We start from the raw sequence: 10103 nt of genomic DNA, 5'->3' as shown, positions 1-10103 counted from the left end.
TCAGCCGCTTCATCAATGGCCTTCCCTCCATCATGTCAGAAGTGGGGATTGCATGATTGGCACCACAACCACCACGTTCAACATTCACTCCCTCAACCACTGGTGCACCATGGCTGCAGTGTGTATCATCTGTATGATGCACTACAGCAACTCGCCACGGCTTCTTCGGCAGCACCTCCCAAACCCACGACCTCCACAATCTCGAAGGACAAGGGCAGCAGGCACATGGGAGCACAATCACCTGCAAGTTTCCTTCCAAGTTACACACCATCCTGACATGGAAAATATCTCTGTTCCTTCATCGTCGCTGGGTCAAAATCTTGGAACTCCATCCCAAACAGCACTGTGGGTGTACCTTCACCACACGGACTGCAGCATTTCAAGAAGGCGCCTCACCACCACCTTCTTGAGGGCAATTAAGGATAGGCAATAAATGCTGGCCTTGCCAGCAATGCCCACATCCTGGAGCAAATGAAAAAAAAAACAGAAATCTGCTCCCTGGTCTCTTTCAACATTCTGGGATAAACTGTTTCTATCTCTGAGGATTTATTTGTTTTGAGCCCTTTTAGCTGCCAAGAACTTCCATCTTATTTGTATCAAAGTCATTAATTTTGGCTTGGGCTCTCCATTTGGGTATTGAAACAAATGATGTTGAGTGCTTAGCAAATAAACAAAAAAAATGACAAACACTTTAGAAGAAGCCTAGATACCTTAAATTTTAAGAAATGTATTAATCCCTAAATTTGCAAAACGGATAAAAATGTGGCTGCGCTGACCCAATTTCTTCTTCTTGTTCTTAAGTAGTCCCTCAGAGTGGAGGATGACTTGCTTCCACACTAAAAATTAGTTCTCAGGTGATTGCAGGACCTACAGTCTCTGTCACAGGTTGGGCAGACAGTGGTTGAAAGAATGGCGGGGGGGACGGGTGCTTGGGTTGCCGTGCGGTCCTTCCGCTGTTTATGCTTGGCTTCAACTTGCTCATGGTGAAGGGACCCGAGGTGCTCAGCGCCTTCCTGGATGCTTTTCCTCTACTTTGAACGACTTGGGCCAGGGATTCCCAGGTGTCGGTGGGGATGTTGCAACTTTTTCAAGGAGGCTTTGAGGGTGTCTTTTGAAGCGTTTCCTCTGCCCACCTGGGACTCGCTTGCCGTGTCATTGTTCCAAGTAGAGCGCTTGTTTTGGGAGTCTCGTATCGGGCATGTGGAGCTGATCGAGCGTGGTCAGTGCATCGATGCTGGGGATGTTGGCCTGAACAAGGACACTGACATTGGTGCGCCTATCCTGCCAATCCTGACAAGATTCTGACACTGTCAACTGCGAGGATCTATGGAGCGTCCTCCTCTGCTTTGGAAGCCCCCAAAAATACGTCACCGTCCTCTGCCTGCTCCATGACGACATGCAGGCTATGATCCTTACCAATGGATCCATTGCAGACCCAATCCACGTCCGGACCGGGGTCAAGCAGGGCTGCATCATTGCTCCAACCCTCTTCTCAATCCTCCTCGCTGCCATGCTCCATCTCACAGTTGACAAGTGGAACTAAACTACAGAACCAGTGGGAACCTGCCTGTTCAATCTTCGCCGTTTCCAGGCCAGATCCAAGACCACCCTGACCCCTGTCGTTGAGCTACAGTACGCAGACGACGTCTGCGTCTGCACACACACAGAGGCTGAACTCCAGGACATAGTCGACATATTTACTGAGGCGTACGAAAGCACGGGCCTTACACTAAACATCAGTAAGACAAAGGTCCTCCACCAGCACTGCTCCCCAGTCATCAAGCTCCACAGCGTGGCTTTGGACAACGTGGACCACTTCACTTATCTCGGAAGCCTCCTATCAACAAGAGCAGGCATTGATGACAAGATCCAACAATGCCTCCAGTGCGCCAGTGCAGCCTGAGGAAAAGAGTGTTTGAAGACCAGGCCCTCAAAATTGTCACAAAGCTCATGGTCTATAGTAATACCTGCCCTCCTGTCAGGCTCAGAAACATGGACCGTGTACAGTAGGCACCTCAAGTCGCTGGAGAAATACCACCAACGATGTCTCCGCAAGATCCTACAAATCCCCTGGGAGGACAGACGCATGAACGTTATCGTCCTCGACCAGGCCAACATCCCCAGCATTGAAGCACTGACTACACTTGATCAGCTTTGCTGGGCAGGCCATATAGTTTGCATGCCAGACATGAGACTCCTAAAGCAAGCACTCTACTCGAAACTCCTTCATGGCAAATGAGCCAAACGTGGGCAGCAGAAACGTTACAAGGACACCCTCAAAGCCTCCCTGATAAAGTGCAACATCCCCACTGACACTTGAGTGTCCCTGGCCAAAGTCCGCCCTAAGTGGAAGAAGTGTATCCGGGAGGACGCTGAGCTCCTCGAGTCTCGTCGCCGAGAGCATGCAGAAATCAAGCGCAGACAGTGGAAAGAGCGTGTGGCAAACCTGTCCCACCCACCCCCTCCCTCAACGACTATCTGTCCCATCTGTGACAGAGACTGTGCTTCTCATTTTGGACTGTACAGCCACCTAAGAACTCATGTTAAGAGTGGAAGCAAGTCTTCCACGATTCCAAGGGACTGCCTATGATGATGATATCCTGCCAATGGATTGGCAGGAGTCTTGTGGAGGCAACATTGGTGGTACAAAGTACAGGCACATTTGTACTCGAAGCTCAGGGGTAGGCCATTCCAAATTTTGTGATTATAAACCCCGCCCCAGTTTTCTATAAACTACAGGCACCGCCTCAAGCTCCCAGAAGGTGCTGATGCAGTAAAAATGAATGTTAATGCTATGGGGCTTTTTCTGACTTTTCAGGTAAGAGGATTGAGGAGGTCATCGAAAGAGCTGTTCTATCAACTACACCCTCGGCCTCTCTAGCTGCAATGTATTGTGCTGCTAATCCCTCTAATGGTGCTCCATTGCCTTCATTCACTTTCCTCCTCACCTGATGATTCTGCTTCATGTTCCTGTGCCTCCTCCAACTCCCATCCTCTTTGCATTGCCAGGCTTTGCAGAATGTAGTAAACCACAATGATGCGGTCCACTTTGTCTGAGTTGTATTGTAGGGAGCCTCCAGAGCAATTAAGGCATCTGAACCTTTGCTTCAAAATAGCAGTGGTATGCTCTATGATGTTCCAGGTGGTCCCATGGCTCTCATTGTACCTGTGTTGCTCAGGCATGGTGAGGTTGCAGAGGGGTTTTATCATTCATGTGCAATATTCCTTGTCCCCAGCATACGTTTTCTGATGTTCCTGGATGGGTGAAGAAGTGGGCGGGGTTAGTGGGGGAGCTGTGGGAGGATGGATGAGTGTCACAGAATTAAGGCAATACAGCAAAACTTGCACTGACACATTATTGTTCTGTGGTGATCTTAGGTCAGTTGAGCATTGATGAAGTGTGTGCCTTTCCTATTGACATAAACTGGTGGCACATCTTCTGGTGCCCTTATAGCAACAAGTGCAGTCTATTGTGCTCTAAACATGGGGAAAGCCGGCCATTGCTACAAATGGCAGAGCTCTCATTCTGATATTGGCATCTATTGGGAAGGGGATGTATTGGTTTGCTCTGGCAAGTAAGCATTGGTGACTTGTTTGATGCAGTTGTGAATAGTAGACTGGGAGATGTGGGCAATGTCCTCTTTAACAGCCTGGAAGGAGTATGTGGTAAAAAACTTAAGGGTGGTGGTGACTTCGACAACCACTGGCAAAGCATGGCTTCCTTGTCCAAGAGGTAGCAGGTCCTGAAGCAACAGCCTACCTAGTGAAGTGCAGTCTCCTCATGCACTGTTCCTCAGAAATATCCAAGGAACTAACTTTTGGCCTATAAACCAACCTATAAACTCCATGACCAGGTATGATCTTATACAAGCAGCTCGCTTCATTTGCTGTCTTCTAACAGGCCCCACCTGCTGCTTGTACTGGTTCTTGGGGCTACTACTGCTTTTCCTCTTCATCCCATTGTTAGTCATCTAAAGGAGTGAACCAAAAACAGCCCCCATGATAAGCAGTGAGTAATTAATTTGGATAGGTAAAGGGAAAAAATCAGAAAGAAGCAAACTGGAAGCTCAGAACTACTTTGGAAATACACTACGCATAATGGCACACAGATCCTAATGACCTGAATGCCTGCAGTTAATGTCCCTTTAAATGCAGCTGACTGTCACGTTTGTCATTTGGTGAGGCCAATCCTGCTAGGTTTGGTTCAGCGGGTTTGTTGCTGGGTGCGATTTCTGACTCAACCCGTAAAAATCAATTTGGGGTCCTAATAACATCATAGGACCTGATCTGATTTTGTTTAGGAGGCATCGACCAGTTTCTGGCAGGTGCAGTTGTGTCCCGAGTCAACTCCCGAATTAAAATAGCAGTCAGTGGGTTTCCGGCGGGAACAGGGCGACAAGTAGGTTTCCATAATTTTAACCTCTAGCCCACCCTATTCCCACTAGGCTGGTTGGATTAAAATTGGGACATAGAATTTACATCCAAGGAAGTGAAATAGAAGAGCTGAAAATTTGTGAGTCAACGATCCCAGCAGTGCCGATATCTGCCCATTGTTGATCTCCAGAGCTGACCTCATCAAAGTATGTGAGGTCAGGGGGAGGACACCTAGGGCCCGAGTTTGGCCGACTTACCGTCAGCTGCCACCAAGTTTTCTCGGCGGTCTTGATGGTTTTTGGGCGCTTTCCCCTCCGAGCGAGTTTCGTCAGGTCCTCACGCCGGAGGGGAGAGAAGACCGCTAGGGACCGTATGCTGGCATCCACCAATGTGCAACGCCCACAAGAGTCCTCCTGCCCGCTGTGTTCCCAGTTTGGTCCGGGCAGTCTTTCACTCCAGCAGGGGAAAAGACCGCCGCGTAGAGGCAGGTCTGACCTGAACGGTAAGTATGAAGACCTGCAAAAAAAGATTAGTGCACTTCTTTGCTTTATTTCTTTTGCAGGGATTTAGGTGGATGGGGTCTCCTGAAAGATTTCTGGTGTTTCCTTTATTGTTTTGAAAACTTTTTATTTTATCTGCTCCCCCTTCCCTGGGCCCGACTCTATCCTCGGTGGTACTTTGCCGAGATTCACATTTGCCGCCCAGAAAGGGAGCTACCGCCTGCTGCTGCCCAGAATCAGTGTGCAAGGCCCATTTTTGGTGCTGGGTGGTCTTTCCCACATTTTCTCATGAAACTTCTGCCCAAAGTAATATCAGGATCTTAGCGGTCCTTTGGATGGTACTTGGGATGAAATTTGTTTTCACCAAACTCGGGCCCCCAATATAAATATGGTGGGTGGGTGCACTTCTAGGGATGAATCTTGGACCCTTTCAGAGGGGAATGCCTAATACATGTGGCATAGGATGCCCAGTCTGGGGGAGGGTGGGCGTTGCAAGGGAAACACCAGAAAATGAATCAAAGTTACCAATCGTTTATAAAAGGACCAGAAAATAATGACCACATTTTCTGATTTTTGGAAATCCACAACATGACCCATGCCTGAAACCTCAGATGAGCCCATCCCCCAATTCGACCTCTCTTATGTCAGTTGAGAGGGCTGAATCAGTCACAGGAAATATGTCATAAATACTCAATACTTACAGCCGCTTTCTTACCTGCTCATGGGAAATGGTTTGTTCGCAATACTTTTGCTCAGAGATTAATTTCTACACTTTGGAGGTTTTCTGAATCACTTCAGGATGGGTGGTGCTATGGCTGCCTTAGATTGGACACCAGCGAGGACCAATATGATTAGCACCAGCACCAGCCTTTTATTCAGAGACCTGTGGCTGTGTAGCAGCAGAGAGGGGGGCAGCAGAGAGGGGGGCAGCAGCGAGGGAGGCAGCAGCGAGGGGGGCAGCAGAGAGGGGGGCAGCAGAGAGGGGGGCAGCAGAGAGGGGGCAGCAGAGAGGGAGGCAGCAGAGAGGGGGCAGCAGAGAGGGGGGCAGCAGAGAGGGGGGCAGCAGAGAGGGGGGCAGCAGAGAGGGGGGCAGCAGAGAGGGGGGCAGCAGAGAGGGGGCAGCAGCGAGGGAGGCAGCAGAGAGGGGGGCAGCAGAGACGGGGGCAGCAGAGAGTGGGGCAGCAGCGAGGGAGGCAGCAGAGAGGGGGGCAGCAGAGAGGGGGGCAGCAGAGAGCGGGGCAGCAGAGAGGGGGGCAGCAGAGAGGGGGGCAGCAGCGACGGAGGCAGCAGAGAGGGGGGCAGCAGAGAGGGGGGCAGCAGAGAGGGGGGCAGCAGCGAGGGGGGCAGCAGAGAGGGGGGCAGCAGAGAGCGGGGCAGCAGAGAGCGGGGCAGCAGAGAGCGGGGCAGCAGAGAGCGGGGCAGCAGAGAGGGGGGCAGCAGAGAGGGAGGCAGCAGAGAGGGGGGCAGCAGAGCGCGGGGCAGCAGAGAGGGGGGCAGCAGAGAGGGAGGCAGCAGAGAGGGGGGCAGCAGAGAGGGGAGCAGCAGAGAGGAGGGCAGCAGAGAGGAGGGCAGCAGAGAGGGGAGCAGCAGAGAAGGATGCAGCAGAGAGGGGGGCAGCAGAGAGGGGGGCAACAGAGAGGGGGCAGCAGAGAAAGGGGCAGCAGAGAGGGGGCAGCAGAGAGGGAGCAGCAGAGAGGGGGGCAGCAGAGAGGGGGGCAGCAGAGAGGGGGGCAGCAGAGAGGGAGCAGCAGAGAGGGGAGCAGCAGAGAGGGGAGCAGCAGAGAGGGGAGCAGCAGAGAGGGGAGCAGCAGAGAGGGGGGCAGCAGAGAGGGGGGCAGCAGAGAGGGAGCAGCAGAGAGGGAGCAGCAGAGAGGGGAGCAACAGAGAGGGGAGCAACAGAGAGGGGGCAGCAGCGAGAGGGGCAGCAGTGAGGGGCAGCAGAGAAAGGGGCAGCAGAGAAAGGGGCAGCAGAGATGGGGGCAGCAGAAGAGGGGAGCAGCAGAGAGGGGGGCAGCAGAGAGGAGAGCAGCAGAGAGGGGGGCAGCAGCGAGAGGGGCAGCAGCGAGGGGCAGCAGAGAAAGGGGCAGCAGAGATGGGGGTAGCAGAGAGGAGAACAGCAGAGAGGGGGGCAGCTTGCAGGAGGCATTACCTGCGAAACAGAATGTAAAGGCAGAGGCACAGTTTCCTTCACATGTCTGAACACCAGTGCCTCAGGAGGCTCAGGTCGTCACGTCAGGTGGTGGCAGACATCTGCAGCCTCCTGGAAGAAGACCTGCTCCCTGCTGGACCTGTTGGCCACACGTTACCAGTGGCTATCAAAGTTACTACCGCCCTCAGCTTTTTTGCCTCTTACCAGGGCTCTGCTGCAGACATAGCCAGGATCTCCAAGTCGGCGGTCCACAAATGCATAAGACAGATGAATGATGGCTTGTTTGCCAGGGCTGACAATTATATGAACTTTGCCTGCGCTGATGTCAGTCAGACTGAGTGGAGTGTCATTGACTGCACACACATGTTAGTTCAGGCACTTCCAGAACAACCAGGCGTATTCATCAACCATAAGGGCTTCTACGCCATCAGTGTGCAGCCGGTGTGCAACGACAAAAAGATAATTCTGCATGTGTGCACCATATTTCCAGCGAGCAGCAATGATGCTTTTGTCCTGCGGCAATCCAAGTTCCCTGACATCTTTGGAGCTGCAAGCAGACTTAAGGGATGGCTGCTCGGAGACAAGGGATACCCACTTCAAACTTGATTGATGCCACTCGTAAGAAACCCAACGAAACCCAAAAGCACTACAGTGAATATCATATCATCATCAGATGTGTGATTGAACAGGCCATCAGCATGCTGAATTTGTGCTTCAGGTGCCTAGACAGATCTGGAGGTGCCCCTCAATACGCACTAGCAAGGTCTCCAGAATGGCTGTGGTGTGTTGGGCTCTGCACAACATTGAGCAGCAGCAAAGTTTGGACATGCGGGAGGAAAAAGGCAAAGAGCTCAGGACCTCATCGGATCTCATTGAGGAGGAGAAGGAAGATGAGGAGGAAGAAGGTGATGAGGGTAATGCACTTCCATCTGCTCACATAGCTGCATAGGATGCCCTTATTAATGCAAGGTTTACTTAGGTTGCATCAGAGGACCCAAGTCACAAGCACATGCAACAGCCACTCTTCCTATAACTCCGCTCCCCGCAAGGCCACGAACACAAAGCAGTCCTACAAACTAACAACGACCCCTTGCACATCACCCCATTGTTCTACCCCAATTCTTGTCTTGCCATTCATCATCAAACAACTTATAAGCTTCCTGCGGGCGGATGCTTCCAACCAAAATGTTTTTAATGTAAGTACCTGGTGGCCCCAGAGGAACGAACACTTCGGCTCCAAGACCTAGATGCGCAGCCCAACGCAGAGGCCCACGCATCCCAGGAGCGTATGTGTATCCTGGGATACGTGGGCCTGGAACACCAATCACAATGTAGTATTCTCATTCATAGTAATGGGAGCTCCAAGCTCCCATTTCTATCAATGAGAATACCCCTAAAAACAAAAAAATGCACACATCAATAAAAAGAACACTTCACTTTTTTTAATGTAATAGAATTTAAATTAAATACAATGTTTTATAAATAAAACTGTTGAAGTAAAAAAAAATGTTTTAATAGTGTTAAACATAAACTTACCATCATGGGCAGGGTTTTTAATATAAAAATAAGTAATAAAATTTATCTTTTCTATCTTTTAAAACTCTTATGCTGGTAAAAGCAGGCCTTATGCCTACTTTTACCAGGAGTAAGAGCTTGAAGGACATTCGCTGGGCAGGAGTTGGGCAAAAAGCCCAAATCTTCGCCCGCGCAGGTTCTTCTAGTGGTGAGGCGCGCGATCTGTCAAAAGAAATTCTGACAGATTGCAAGTGCCGGGTTTAGGTGCAAGCGCTACATGCTGGAACATGCAGGGCCCCTTCGGGGTTGTACGCACATCGTACACACCCAGAGAGGCCGCAATTTACGGCCCAATAATATTTATGACTAAACAACAGATACTTAAAAATATTGCATTTTATCAGACACCCATGTGCATCTCAATGTTCCTTGTAACTTTTTTTGCCGCCACACGGGCCCTTTAAAGGGTTGCGTGGGCTATTCAAGATACTGTGCACGTGCAGTTTTTGCATTCAAAAGCCAGCAAACCAGATCCCTATCCTGGCCCAGCCACATTTCACTGCTACCACTCTGCAGGAGAGCACCTTGGTGCAGCAGTGCGGCACTGTAAGGCCAAGAATAAGATATCTGTCATCCTAGTTAAGATGGCAGACATGTTTTCATCCAGAGTCCACATGGCCATGGTCAAGGCATCCATGGACTCATTTGATTGGAGCTCTTGATGTTTCACATGCATGTTGAATGGATGGATTGAGAGTATTTGTTGAGGGTGGCTATGAGGATGGAATGGACACACATGGAATTACATAAGGATAAGGCTGAGTGGGAGTGGCGGTTGGATTAGATGGGGATGTAAGGAAGTGCATAGAAAAAGAAGGATGGGTGGGTGTGGAAGGTCAGTGGGTGTGAGGAGTGATGTAATGGAGTAGGCTTGACAAGGCAGAGTGAGGGGTTGGGGTGATGCGCACAGCAGGATTTCGGTGAATGTGCAACTGTACTCACCTTTCCTGATCTGCACAGAATCCATGTGGCATTAAACTCCTGCTGCTTGCTTCCCGGGCCACCGCCAGCCATGCCTTCTTGGTTTCACCAGCAGGGTTCTTCCTCCCATTGCTGGGGAAGAGTATGGCTCAGAAATTCATTGTCGCTCTGTTTGGGACTGGTAATGTCCAGGAGGCAGGAACCTCTGCAGAAGTCCCACCCCACTCGCTAAATTCGGGTGACCGGCCCGAAAGTAAATAATGCTCCACTTCCTTCCTGGGGCGGTAACGGGCGCACGCCTCAGCAGCGCTACGCTCTGGGCCGTGTAGCATTGTCGCGTATGAAGGGCTCTTCCCTCAATTAAAGGGAAGTGTCCAAGCTGCATACTCTGCCAAAGAAGAAGCCATCTATCTGGACTACTGGGGAGCAGGGGTGCTGTCGATCAGTCCGGCATTCAAGCAGAGTGCCAGGCTGAGCGATCGGGGTACCGACCCTACGAATACACCACGACCGGAGCGGCAATGAAAAGGGTAGATTTTTTTTCACAGCATTCGGCAACCTCCCCTTTAATTTTTGCATCAGTT

This window comes from Pristiophorus japonicus, chromosome 5, assembly GCF_044704955.1.
Source record: "Pristiophorus japonicus isolate sPriJap1 chromosome 5, sPriJap1.hap1, whole genome shotgun sequence".
Classification (NCBI taxonomy): domain Eukaryota; kingdom Metazoa; phylum Chordata; class Chondrichthyes; family Pristiophoridae; genus Pristiophorus; species Pristiophorus japonicus.
Note: the sequence above shows the minus strand (reverse complement) of the source record.